Consider the following 14810-nt stretch of genomic DNA (forward strand, 5'->3'; position numbering starts at 1 on the left):
AGTGATCAATTCAATGGCCTTGCACTCTCCTTTTGGATTTTCTTCTGTATTGCTTGGGAGAGTACTAGGAGGGATTTCAGTGATCCTTTTACTCAGCTGGCCCACTTGTGCCTCCAGATTTCTAATGGATGACCTTGTTTCATTCATGAAACTTACAGTGGCCTTAGATAGATCAGAGACTAAGTTTGCTAATTTAGAGGTATTTTGTTCAGAGTTCTCTGTCAGTTGCTGAGTGGATGATGGAAAAGGTTTACTATTGGTAAACCTGTATCTTCCACCATTATTAAAGCCTTGTTGAGGCTTTTGTTGATCCTTCCATGAGAGATTTGGATGATTTCTCCATGATGGATTATAGGTGTTTCCATAAGGTTCACCTAAGTAATTCACCTCTGCTATTGCAGGGTTTTCAGGATCATAAGCTTCTTCTTCAGAAGATGCCTCTTGAGTACTGTTGGATGCAGCTTGCATTCCATTCAGACTCTGAGAAATCATATTGACTTGCTGAGTCAATATTTTGTTCTGAGCCAATATGGCATTCAGAGTATCAATTTCAAGAACTCCCTTCTTCATAGGCCTCCCATTATTCACAGGATTCCTCTCAGAAGTGTACATGAACTGGTTATTAGCAATCATGTCATTGAGTTCTTGAGCTTCTGCAGGCGTTTTCTTTAGGTGAATGGATCCACCTGCAGAACTATCCAATGACATCTTTGATAGCTCAGATAAACCATCATAGAATAGATCCAGGATGGTCCATTCTGAAAGCATGTTAGAAGGACACTTTTTGGTCAGCTGCTTGTATCTTTCCCAAGCTTCATAGAGGGATTCACCTTCTTTCTGTCTGAAGGTTTGAACATCCACTCTAAGCTTGCTCAGCTTTTGAGGAGGAAAGAACTTGGCTAAGAAAGCTGTGACCAGCTTGTCCCAAGAGTTCAGGCTATCTCTGGGTTGAGAATCCAACCACACTCTAGCTTTGTCTCTTACAGCAAAAGGGAAAAGCATGAGCCTGTAGACTTCAGGATCTACTCCATTAGTCTTAACAGTATCACATATATGCAAGAATTCAGTTAAGAATTGAAAAGGATCTTCAGATGGAAGTCCATGAAACTTGCAGTTCTGCTGCATCAGAGAAACTAGCTGAGGTTTCAGCTCAATGTTATTTGCTCCAATGGCAGGAATGGAGATGCTTCTTCCATGTAAATTGGAATTAGGTGCAATAAAGTCACCAAGCATTCTCCTTGCATTATTATTATTTCCGGCTGCCATCTCCTCTTCCTGTTCGAAAATTTCTGAAAGGTTCTCTTTGGATTGTTGTAATTTAGCTTCTTTTAGTTTCCTCTTCAGAGTCCTTTCAAGTTCTGGATCTGCTTCAATAAGAATATTCTTGTCCTTGCTCCTGCTCATATGACAAAGAAGAGGGCACAGAAAAAATAATAATAATAATAATAGAGATCCTTTATACCACAGTATAGAGATCCCTTTGTGAGTGGAAGAAAGGAAGGGGACAAAGAATCTAATCTAAGGAAAAAAACACAAGGGTGAGGAGAGCAGATATGTGAGATGAGGAGATGTTAGTAGATGAATAAATAAATAGAATAAGATGAGAGAGGGAGAGAATTTTCGAAAATTATTTTTGAAAAAGAGTTAGTGATTTTTGAAAATAGTTTTTGAAAAAAAGTTAGTAATTTTCGAAATTTAAAATCAAAAATTAAAATAATTAGTTAATTAAGAAGAAATTTTGAAAAAGAGGGAGATATTTTCGAAAATTAGAGAGAGAGAGAGTTAGTTAGGTAGTTTTGAAAAAGATAAGAAACAAACAAAAAGTTAGTTAGTTAGTTGAAACAAATTTGAAAATCAATTTTGAAAAGATAAGAAGATAGGAAGTTAGAAAAGATATTTTGAAATCAAATTTTTGAAAAAGATAAGATAAGAAGATATTTTTGAAAAGATATGATTGAAATTAGTTTTGAAAAAGATTTGATTTTTAAAATCACAATTAATGACTTGATTCACAAGAAATCACAAGATATGATTCTAGAACTTAAACTTTGAATCTTTCTTAACAAGTAAGTAACAAACTTGAAATTTTTGAATCAAAACATTAATTGTTATTGTTATTTTCGAAAATTTGTTATAAAAATAAGAAAAAGATTTTTGAAAAATATTTTTAAAATTTTCGAAAATAACTGAGAAAAATGAAAAAGATTTGATTTTTGAAAAAGATTTTGAAAAAGATAAGATTTTTAAATTGAAAATTTGATTTGACTCATAAAAACAACTAGATTTTAGAAATTTTTGAAAAAGTCAACTCAAATTTTCGAATTTTATGAGTGAAAAAGGGAAAGATATTTTTTTTTTATTTTTGTATTTTTAATGATGAAAGGGAAAAACATGAAAAAGACTCAATGCATGGAAATTTTAGATCAAAACAATGAATGCATGCAGGAATGCTATGAATGTCAAGATGAACACCAAGAACACTTTGAAAAATTTTTAATGCAAAGAAAACATGCAAGATATCAAACTTAGAAATCTTTCATGTTTAGACACTATGAATGCAAAAATGTATATGAAAAACAAGAAAAGACACAAAACAAGAAAACATCAAGATCAAACAAGAAGACTTACCAAGAACAACTTGAAGATCATGAAGAACACCATGAATGCATGAATTTTTCGAAAAATGCAAGATGAACATGCAATTGACACCAAAATTTAAATCTGACTCAAGACTCAAACAAGAAACATGAAATATTTTTTATTTTTCTGATTTTATTATTTTTTTGTATTTTCTTTTAATTTTTCAAAAATCATTTTGAAAAAGAAAAATAAGGATTCCAAAAATTTTAATATGAATTCCAGGAATCTTATGCTCTTTAATGTAAAGCTCCAATCAAAGGGTCAGGAATGGCTTAATAGCCAGCCAAGCTTTAGTATGTAACTCAGACATGACACGCCTAACATGCCCTATCCAGAAGAATTAGACATGGCTTTACAGCCAGCCAGGCTTCAACATGCTTCATGAAACACTAGAATTCATTCTTAAAAATTCTGAAGAAAAATATATTTTTGAAAACATTTTTATTTTAAAAATTTTTTTCAAAAACAAAGGAGAAAATTTTGAAAGATTTTTGAAAAATTTTTGAAAATAAAACAAAAAGAAAATTACCTAATCTGAGCAACAAGATGAACCGTCAGTTGTCCAAACTCGAACAATCCCCGGCAACGGCGCCAAAAACTTGGTGCACGAAATTGTGATCTCTGGTAATGGTTCCAAAAACTTGGTGCTCTAATCTCAATTCGTAATTTGTCACAACTTCGATACAACTAACCAACAAGTGCACTGGGTCGTCCAAGTAATAAACCTTACGTGAGTAAGGGTCGATCCCACGGAGATTGTTGGTATGAAGCAAGCTATGGTCACCTTGTAAATCTCAGTCAGGCGGATAATAATTGATTATGGAGTTTTCGAAAATAATACTAATTAAACAGAAAATAAGGATAGAAACACTTATGTAATTCATTGGTGAGAATTTCAGATAAGCGTGTAGAGATGCTTTCGTTCCTCTGAATCTCTGCTTTCCCGCTGTCTTCATCCAATCAATCCTACTCCTTTCCATGGCTGGCATTATGCAAGGGCATCACCGTTGTCAATAGTTACTTCCCCTCCTCTTGTGAAAATGGTCCAAATGCTCTGTCACAGTACGGCTAATCATCTGAGGTTCCCGATCATGCTGGAATAGGATTCACCCTCCTTTTGCGTCTGTCACTACGCCCAGCAATCGCGAGTTTGAAGCTTGTCACAGTCATTCAATCCCAGAATCCTACTCGGAATACCACAGACAAGGTTTAGACTTTCCGGATTCTCATGAATGCTGCCATCAATCTAGCTTACACCACGAGGATTCTGATTAAGAGATCCAAGAGATAATCATTCAATCAAAGGTAGAACGGAAGTGGTTGTTAGTCACGCGTTCATGGGGAATGATGATGATTGTCACATTCATCACATTCAGGTTAAAGTGCGAATGAATATCTTAGAAGCAGAATAAGTTGAATTGAATAGAAAAACAGTAGTACTTTGCATTAATCTTTGAGGAACAGCAGAGCTCCACACCTTAATCTATGGAGTGCAGAAACTCTACCGTTAAAAATACATAAGTGAATATAGGGTAAGCATGGCCGAGTGGCCAGCCTCCCATGGAGGTCTAGAGATAGAATACAACTGATCAAAGATGTCTAATACAATAGTAAAGAGTCCTATTTATAATAAACTAGCTATTAGGGTTTACATAAGTAAGTAATTGATGCATAAATCCACTTCCGGGGCCCACATGGTGTGTGCTTGGGCTGAGCTTGAATGTTACACGTGCAGAGGCTCTTTCTGGAGTTGAACGCCAGCTTTTGTGCCATTTTGGGCGTTGAACTCCACTTTGCAACTTGTTTCTGGCGCTGGATGCCAGAATTGGGCAGAGAGCTGGCGTTGAACACTAGTTTTCGTCGTCTAAACTTGGGCAAAGTATGGACTATTATATATTGCTGGGAAGCCCTGGATGTCTACTTTCCGACGCAATTAGAAGCGCGCCATTTTGAGTTCTGTAGCTCCAGAAAATCCATTTTGAGTGCAAGGAGGTCAGAATCCAACAGCATCAGCAGTCCTTCTTCCACCTCTGAATCTGATTTTTGCTCAAGTCCCTCAATTTCAGCCAGAAAATACCTAAAATCACAGAAAAACACACAAACTCATAGTAAAGTCCAGAAATGTGAATTTAACATAAAAACTAATGAAAACATCCCTAAAAGTAACTAGATTCTACTAAAAACATACTAAAAACAATGCCAAAAACCGTATAAATTATGCGCTCATCAGTATTACCACTCTCTTACTTTTCCCTCAAGAGAAAACGGGAAAGCTTTCAGCAAGATTGAAGTTTCATCTGCACCATCAAGCCTAACAGTAGAACAAGCTGCTTGGAAATCTCTCAGGTGCTTGATAGGCTCTTGAGCAGGTAAGCCATGAAACTTGGGCATCAAATTGAGCAGTGCGGTCTTTATTTCAAAATCTGTAGCCACCGCTGGGTGATACGCTTGAAACGGTTGCATTGTAAAATAAGGGGCTCCTTCCTCCTGGATAGTAACTCTTCTGGCTACCGCCATGTTACCTGTACATAAATCAACCGAATCAGTAGAACGGGAGCTGGTTTCTTCCTCAAATGGCGTTTTAAATCTGCTCTCATAGAGGACTAACCGACGCCGAGCTCGCCTTATTCGTGAGATGGTTCTTTCAATCTCAGGATCGAATACTGGCAAGCGTGGATCAGGAAGTGACCGCGTCATTTGACAAAAGAAACAAGCAGCTCATAGTAGCAAAATAAAATAAAATGCAAATAAATAAATAAAAATCCAATTAATAATTTTAGCACTCTATTGCAACTCCCCGGCAACGGCGCCAAAAATTGACGCGGGCAGAAATTGGCGAATTAAAAATTGTTAATTTATATACGTTGCAAGTATAGTTCTTAACTTGCCAGAAACCTGCCTATCAATTTAGAAAGGTGTCACAGAAAATTGAAATTAAAATACTGGGAGTATGAATCCCAGGTCGTCTCCCAACGAGTTGCAGAAAAGTGTGCTATTTTATTAATCAGAGGTTTTCAAAAAGGTTTGAGTTGAGTAAATAGGGAATTAAATTGGAGAATTTGAATAATGTAAATAAAAGCCTTGACTGGGAGTTGATCAGTTGGAATCCCTATTATTTTTGGAATACTCTCTAGATTAATTGACAATTAAAGGTTGTCCTGTTTAGTTATCCCTTACTAGGTAAGGGAAAGTCAAACAAGTTGGAATGCTACGTCTGTTCACAAGTTGCAATCCACTTAATTAAAAGAGATTGGTGTTAGTGACTAGAAGGCAATCCAACCATAAACCCAATTACAATTTTTCTTTCAAGCTTTCCAACTCAAAGGTTCCTTTCAATCAACTCCCCATCAAGTTAGGGAACTACTCGCTCATTGTGAATGTAAAATTCATAGCATATGAAAAGGAATTGAAGAAAGACATTGTAAATAAAAATCAAAATAATCAATTAAAAATAAAAGTGATCCTTGTATTAAATAATCCTAAAAATATTCCAATGGTAAAATTAAACAAAGCAAAGGACATTGAAGAGTAAAGACAAGTAAAGAAAACGAACTAGAATGACGAAGTCTTGATGAGGTAATAACTCTTCTCAGTATCCCAATGCAAAAGCAAGAGAAAATTAAAATCCAAAGAACTATGAATGTGTAGCCAGAAAACCTAGAGGAGGAGAAAACTAGATCTAAAACTAAAAACTGTGTAGAATAAATGTTGTGTTTGGTTTCTGCATGTTCTCTGGCTCTAGTCTGCTGTTTTGGGCCGAAAACTAGGTCAAAATAGGGTCCAAAATCGCCCCCAACGAATTCTGCAGATTATGTAGATTGCGCATGTCACGCGATTGCGTCGCTCATGCGGACGCGTCATTCAGCATTCTGCTCTGTCACGCGGTCGCGTCACTCATGCGGCCGCGTCACTCGTGCTATTCCATGCCGCGCGGTCGCGTCATCCATGCGGCCGCGTCACTGCGATTTGATCTTCTCCGCGCGGTCGCGTCGTCCATGCGGCCGCATCGCTTCTCGCTGGTCATCTCCTCAATTTCTTGTGTTCCTTCCATTTTTGCAAGTTTCCTTTCCAATCTCCAACTCATTCATGCCCTATAAAGCTTGAAACACTTAACACACAGATCACGGCATCGAATGGAATAAAGGAGAATTAAAATGCATAATTAAAAGTCTCTAGGAAGCAGTTTTCAATCATGTGATAATTTCAGGAAGAAAATATAAATGCATGCTAAATTAATGAATAAGTGGGTAAGAATCAAGATAAAACCACATAATTAAACACAATATAAACCATAAAATAGTGGTTTATCACTTACCAAGAAGATGGAGAGGAACCAAGTGGCAGCAATCACTACCTCATCAGCAACCCAAGAAGGAGTGAATGCAGAAGCAGAAGTTGAGCAGGAACAAGCCAACTACATTGGAAACTCACCTAGGCAGACCCATGATCCATACTCCAAAACTTACAATCATGGTTGGAGGACCCACCCAAACTTTGGGTGGGGAAATCAACAAGATCAAGGCCAAGATCAGAGACATTACAACCCCAACAACAACGCAGCTCACCAACATTCCACACAGAGATCATATCAGCACCCACCTAACAACACCTCTCAACGTCCATATCAAAATCAAAAGGGCCATTCTCATCCCTCCAACTCCAACTCCCCATCATCTGAAGATAGACTCTCAAGGATTGAAACCCTACTTGAAGGTATATGTAAGGAACTCCAAGAGAACAAGGTGTTCAAGGAGGAGGTGCGAGCTAATATCAAAAACCAGGGAGACACCATTAAGAGGCTAGAATTTTAAGTGGGATACCTCTCCGAGAAGATTCCCAAATCTACTAACAGCTTTCCAAGTGACACAGAGAAAAACCCAAGAGGTGAAGCAAAAAAAGTAAGATGGGAAGACTGCAAGATGGTCACTATAAGTGATAAGAAGACTGAGGAAGAGCTGAACAAACCCTTCGAACACTCTGGAGATACTTCCGCAGAGAAGCAGGAAGAGGGTCACCAAGAAACCAAAATTTCACAGAAAGAGATGATGAAACTCTATGCACCTTTTCCCCACAGACTCAAGGGTGGTGTGGAAAAGAGAATATACTCAAAGTTCCTTGATATGTTTGCATCTCTCCATGTAAACATACCATTCATCAAGGCTCTCCAACAAATGCCCTCATACAGTAAGTGTATGAAGGAGATGCTGATCAGGAAAGGCTCACTCAAAGGATGGCAAACAATAGTGATGAATAAGGAGTGCAGTGCTCTCATTCAACCAGAGTTGCCTACAAAAAGGAAAGACCCAGGGAGTTTTCACATCCCCTGTGCCATAGGAGAAACAATGTTTGACAAAGGACTCTGTGACCTGGGAGCAAGCATCAACTTAATGCCTTTATCCCTTATGAAGTAGCTGCTGAGCAATGATCTAATGCCCACAGACGTAGTCATCAGGCTGGCTGATAAAACTCAAAAACAAGCAGTAGGAGTAGTTGAAAATGTGTTGGTGAAGGTTGGGAACTACTTCCTTCCTACAGACTTTGTCATATTGGACATGGAAGAGAGTCACCTTCACCCAATCATATTGGGAAGACCATTCCTAGCTACAGCTAGAGCGCTCATAGATGTGGAGGGAGGAGAGCTAATACTGAGGATACATGACGAACAACTCGCATTTAATGTCTTCAAACCCTCACAAGAAGCAGATCAGGAAAGCAAGGAACCAAGGGGAGAGCACGACAAAGCACTGGTGGAAGAAACAAGCATTGAAGCACAAGCTGTACACCTGGAAATCTCTTTAGTTGATGAGCAAGACAGTCAGAAGTTGTCACAACTGAAGGAAAACCAGGAGGAACCTAAACCATCAGAGTCAAATGAGACCAGCAACAAAATTTCCTTGGAAAAAGAGGTCACAAAGAGCAGGTCAACATCAAAAGGAACAAAGAAGAAGGCACCAAGGAGGTTGAGGAACAAGAAGATCCCTACAGAGGACTTCTCTCCAGGGGATAACGTGATCTCAGCTTATTTCCCAGTTATCCCACCTCATCTCCCTACCATCCCATCTCAGCTACCTAAAGTTTTCACCATCAACAGGATTCTCTCCTTAGAACATGTGGAGATCCTTGATGAAGCCAATGGAGATAGATTTACTGCGAGGGGGGAAGATTTGAAGCATTACCAACCACCCTGACAAAGGCAGAACGTCAAGCTAGTGACGCTAAAGAAGCGCTTCATGGGAGGCAACCCATGTTTTATATGCTTTTAAAAGTAGTTAATAATGCAAGGTTTATGAATTCCAAATCAACTTTGACACATACTTGAACGAATCTTTTTATGCAGCACATAGTGAAGAACAAGTTTGGTGTTCAAGGCATACAAAGAGAGTATAAATGCAATTCATATCATGTCACTCTTAGAGCCTTGAACAAAACTTTGTACACCACAAGACCACAAACTAAGTTTGGTGTCACCAATGTTGCATACATGGACAATTAAATAGTCAGTTGGTTTGCATTCATGAATAGCAATTAGTTAGTTAGAAACAAAAACTTAAAAAGTTATTAGCTCATCTTTAAATTTTGCCGCCACTATCCACAAATTCATGAATCACACTTCTTTTATTTTGTAGGAAAATTGATGGGACAACTGAAAGAGGAAGGGTTCGGCCACTTCAAAAGAAGAGGACTATACACATGTCTCAAAGGAGAGTGCATTGGAAAATGTTGCCATGAAACATTGGAAGAAGAACACGCTTGGAAACTGAACCAACCCCATCTTAAAAGTAATGATCCTTGTGCCCATCCCATGCTAAACCCTATCCGCTCATCATAGGCCTATACATTCAATCCACACCTTTCATTTGCTCACCACTTCTCTATATAAGAGGTCCTTATTCCATACTCCCTCTCACATTCCAATCTCCATCCTTTACACATCCCACTTTCGACAACCAACCACTTTTACCCCATCAAAGACACACTCTTCACCACTTTTACATACCAACTTTTATTCATGGCATCGTTAAGCTCTAAAAGAAGAAAGGGGAAGGAGCCTATGGAGCAACACCCTTTCGATGAGAAGAAATTTAGAACCTTTCACCATGCATTATAATTTGGGTGGATGGTTGATAAGGAGATCATCTATGAGCTAGGCTTTCAAGTCAAAAAGACTGAGGGCCCCAAAATCATAGAGAAGGTGGAAAAGAGAAGATGGGAGTTCCTTACTGATCCAGTCATAAAAGTAAACGCAACTCTTGTAAGAGAGTTTTAGGCAAATGCAGTCAGGTATGATAAGGCAGATGACTCCTATATAAGCTTCGTCAGAGGGGTGACCGTGGATTTCAGTCCTATGAGCATTATGAGGGCATTAAAGCTAAGAACCATACCATTTGCAGAAGAAAGCTATCACTCCAGAATAGATAGCAGTCCCGATCATAACCAGATTGTACAGGATATTTGCATACAAGGGGCTGATTGGGTACGAGACTGATGCACGGAAAACTTGTCTCATAACAAATTTCCTTCGGCAAGTATACCGAATTTTTCGTCAAGTAAAAACTCACAATAGAGTGAGGTCGAATCCCACAAGGATTGATTGATCAAGCAACTTTAATTAGAGGAATGTTCTAGTTGAGCGAATCAGAAATTGAGTTGAGAATTGCAGAAAATTAAATAGCGGGAAAGTAAATGGCAAAAAATAAATTGCAGAATCTTAAATGGGAATGGGGGAATTGCTCATAAATGTAAATGACAGAAATTAAAGAGAATGGGTAAGATCAGAAATGGGGAGTTCATTGGGCTTAGAGATGTTGTATTCTCCGGATCAATCTCATTTACATCTCTTCCTCAATCAATGCACTCATTGATCTCCTTGGCAATCTTAAGTGATTGAATTACAATTTCTTGTAATTCAATCTCTCAAATCTTGATCAATAGCCAATTCCTTGGTCAATTGCTCATGAGAAGAGATGAAGTATGGTCACTGATTATACCACATGCATTTCCCAAATCAAGCATTGAGAGGATTATAGTCACGTATCCATCCAAACCCAATTTGGTCCAGCATGAGAAAGCATTTCTAGCTTGATCTCTTCATTCCACTTCCAAGGTTCAGAAGAGATCCAAGTATGAATAGTTTCTTTTCCAAGATAACTACCCAATTGGATGAAGATCGAATGCTTTCAAGTAAAATCAAGAGAAAAGATAGAAGAAGAATAATGAAAACTAGTATTGATTCATCAAATTACAACAGAGCTCCCTAACCCAATGAAAGGGGTTTAGTTGTTCATAGCTCTAGAAAGTGAAAACAAAGATGGAGAATACATAATGAAAACTAGAAGTGCAGAGAAAGTAAATACAGGGAGTAGTTCTATGCTATTTTCCAACTCCCGGAACTCTCTAAATAATTCAAAGCTACTCCTATATATTCTACTCTTCTCATCTTCTAGTTGGCTCTTCAAGTCTTGGGCCTTTGGATCTTGAGTTTGAAGCAGTTCTTTTCTTCATTTGGGCTTGGCTTTACTTGCAGAGAGAAAGTGTGAAGTGGGCAGAGACTTTAGCTCAGGGCGTTAGGGGTGTTAACGTTTAGTGAAAATATGAGTTCGAGAAGGTTAGTGACAATCAACTTTTTCACTAACGTTCCTAAGTAAAAGCCACGTTAACCTCAACGTTAGTGGCACAAACGTTGCCACTAACGTTGCCTCTAGGTCCTTCGCACAAGTTATTAGGGCTTAACTTTCCCAATAATGTTGAAAAGCCCCTCTTGCTCCTACGTTAGAGCCCACGTTAACTTAGTTAACGTGGCTCTTTAACGTGGGCTTTCCATCCTTCGAGAACGTTAGTGACACTCAACAGTGTCACTAACGTTCCAATGTGCCCCATGTCTCACGTTAGAGCCCACGTTAACTTAGTTAACGTGGCTCTTTAACGTGGCATTGCTTAGCCATCCCCAACGTTAGTGACAATGTTGACTGTCACTAACATTGGCTCATCTTTTACTCATCCACATTAGCTTCCACATTAACTAAGTTAACGTGGGAGTTAACGTGGCTCATAGTGGCTTGTGTGGCTCCTTCCAACGTTAGTAACAATGTTGAGTGTCACTAACGTTGGCCATCACCTTCTTCTTTCACGTTAGCCTCCACGTTAACTAAGTTAACGTGGAAGTCAACGTGGCTCCTTGGGGTTGTGTGGTTGCTTCCAACGTTAGTGACAATGTTGGGTGTCACTAACGTTGTCGACCACCCTTGCCTCTTCACGTTAGCTCCCACGTTAACCATGTTAACGTGGGAGTTAACGTGGCATTCTGCACTTAGGCCAACGTTAGTGACAATGTTGAATGTCACTAACATTTGCTTCCTTTCCCCCTTTTAACGTTAGAGGCCACGTTAACTAAGTTAACGTGGACTCTAACGTGGCCACTTATTAGCATTGGCCAACGTTAGTGATAATGTCAAGTGTCACTAACGTTGGCTCAAATTTCCTTCTTCACATTAGAGTTCACGTTAACTTAGTTAACGTGACTCTTAACGTGGGTAATGATGGCTTCGAGAGCATTATTGGCAGTCACTTTTCTCATTAACTTTGCAAGTTACCTCCCATTCCTTGCTTCCTTTGGTCCTGAAATCAGGCAATAGAGTGCATCAAAGTTCTAGTCCAAGTCATGGGAAATGCAGCATACAATTTGTTACTAAACTCATGCAAAATCCTCATGAAATCATGTAAAATGCACAATGTATGCTTGAATCAAGGTGTAAGTGAATATCTACCCAAAACTAGCTTATTTCCTAAGAAAATGCATGAAACTATCCTAAAAACAGTAAAGAAAAGGTCAGTGGAACTGGCCAAAATGCCCTGGCATCACAACACCAAACTTAAAGCTTGCTTGTCCCTAAGCAAGTACTAGAACAAAAGAATGATGAATGGGATACCAAGAGAAATGAGTCATTCTTGTGGAAGTCATGTCCCTGGTTTCATGGTGGTTTCATGCATAGCAACTTAGGTTCATTCCTGGCTTTCAGACCTTTATCATATCTTAGAATACTCACTATGATTGCATCGCATGAAACTTTTATTTATTGATCCTTTTGTTGTTATTTCAGGGCTTATTTGTGTTCTTAGGCTAAGTGTTCTGTAAAGGGGCAACTCTTTAAAATAAGCTTTCAGCCAACACTCCCGAACCAGTTGGTTCAAGGTGCTAGGTGTTGAAGCACCCCTAAGGACTTACTTGCTCAAGTCTCTCCCCCGTACATGCACACCACAGGCATGTAGTTTATTCTTTTTCTTTTCTTGAGGCCTTGGTGTCCAGCACCTCTTTGGGTTACTAAATGTTCTGTGATGAAGGTTACTCTTGATAGTGGACTTTCAGCTGATAATCCCAAGTTAGTTAACCCAAGTTACCAAGTGATAAGGCACCCCTAAGAGCTTATTCATCCAAGTAGATCCCTCACACAGGAACACCACAGACACATGCTTCAAGATTTAAAACCATTGGTGCCTAGCCTTATTGCTTAGTCTTTTTCTCTTATTCCTCAACTTTGATTGTTCTTTCCCTTTTTCTTATTAGGATCTTCTTATTTAGCTAGCCTCATGGGGTGTGTCTCAAGCATAGTATTCATGACAGATAGTTGTCCTCCCACCTTGTGGTTGAACCAACTTAGCTAACTTATGATCACACCAAAAACTCATGAATGCACTTCCATATTATGAGCTCCACTCTGGTCTTTTTTAAAAACACACTCATTCTCTTTTTCATTTGATTTAAAGGGACAAACATACAATTAAGTAAGGAGATGGTGTAGTAACATAAAGACTAGCACACAGAGACTTTCTTCAATTCCAAAAACTTAAAAGACAGAATTAAAAAAGGTTTAAACATAACATGGAAGCAAGTTCTATTTCATACAAGATCTTCCTTATTTAAAACATAGAGAAAGATGGAACAAAGAAGGAACTCCACCACCTTTTACTCTTGTGGTCGTCCATGCTCTTTTCCTTGCTTGTCCTCCTTGTTTCCTCTTGCATTTCCTCGCATCCGTGCCAATCTTGCTTGCTTCCAATCCTCGAGTGTCTTCCTCACTGACTCATGACTCTCTTCCACCCTTTGTCTTTCCTCTCGTGCTAATTCATCCTTCATTTCTTCATACCGGGCTATTCCTGGATGCAATATTGGCAGCTATCCTACTAAGTAGCCGAGCCTGGCTTGATTGTTTATGTGATGTCCTGTCTCGCTCATGTAAACTCCTTCTGTGAATGCCCTTTGCTCGTCCAATAGTTCTACCTGTTCTATTTGTCTTCGATGCATCTCATGTATGTGTGCCCCTTAATGTGCTTGGATGTTGATTAGCCTCTGGATGGATTCTTGTTGCTCATTTTGCCTTTGTTCCATCCTGTTGAATGTTTCTCCCCATTGTTGTCCTTGACTTAGTTGCTGTTCCATCATTTGCCCTTGCCACTCACCTTGCTGAGTCATCCATCTTGAGAGTGCTTCCTCTTGCTGCCCCATCATCTGTAGTTGAAGCTCTTTCTGTGCTCCTTGCCTTTCCAAATATTGTCTAGACAAGCCATCAATGGCTTCCTGCAATTGGTGCATGTCCAAGGTCTGTTGTGCTTGCCCCTCTAAGACTTGTCCTTCCACTACTTGAGGGGCTGTCCTCTTCCTTTGCTTCCGTTGAGGCAGGCGGGATGCTGCAGCATTCATCCTTCGTACAGTTATTGGGATGCCTTCTTTTATCCACATGGGGTCCTCATCTTCAAAAACCACCCCAGCTTTCTTGCATATTCGGTAAATAGTACTGGGGTAACCTAACGTTCCTCTTGAGTTGCTTTTCTCTGCCATCTTTCTAATGCCTTCAGCTATGAGTTCATGAACCTTGATTTCTCCTCCCCTCAGTATACAATGCACTATCGTGGCTCTCTTGACATTCACCTCTGAGTTGTTTGCAGCTGGGAGAATAGACCTTCTCACTAGCTCAAACCACCCCTTGGCTTCAGGAGTGAGATCTGTTCTCTTAATGAACTTTGGTTTCTTTCCCGCACCCCTTTCCCAGTCAGCTCTGGGTACACAAATGTCTCGCAAAATGTGGTCATAATTGGGGTTGTCCAATCTTGAGTGATAACTTTCTTCTTCAAATTGTATAGACCGTAGCTTTAGTGCCCTCATGACACTCATAGGA

The 14810-nt window shown here is 39.2% G+C and overlaps 1 non-coding gene across 1 annotated transcript; it reads left to right on the top strand.

Moving 5' to 3' along the window:
- The first annotated feature begins 762 nt into the window (after nt 1-762).
- On the top strand, nt 763-870 carry LOC148553595 (small nucleolar RNA R71). The gene has a single exon (XR_015893526.1). It is a non-coding gene; the product is annotated as a small nucleolar RNA R71 (small nucleolar RNA).
- The last annotated feature ends 13940 nt before the right edge of the window (nt 871-14810 follow it).

Source organism: Arachis ipaensis, chromosome B7, assembly GCF_059453495.1.
Source record: "Arachis ipaensis isolate K30076 ecotype BB chromosome B7, ASM5945349v1, whole genome shotgun sequence".
Lineage (NCBI taxonomy): Eukaryota > Viridiplantae > Streptophyta > Magnoliopsida > Fabales > Fabaceae > Arachis > Arachis ipaensis.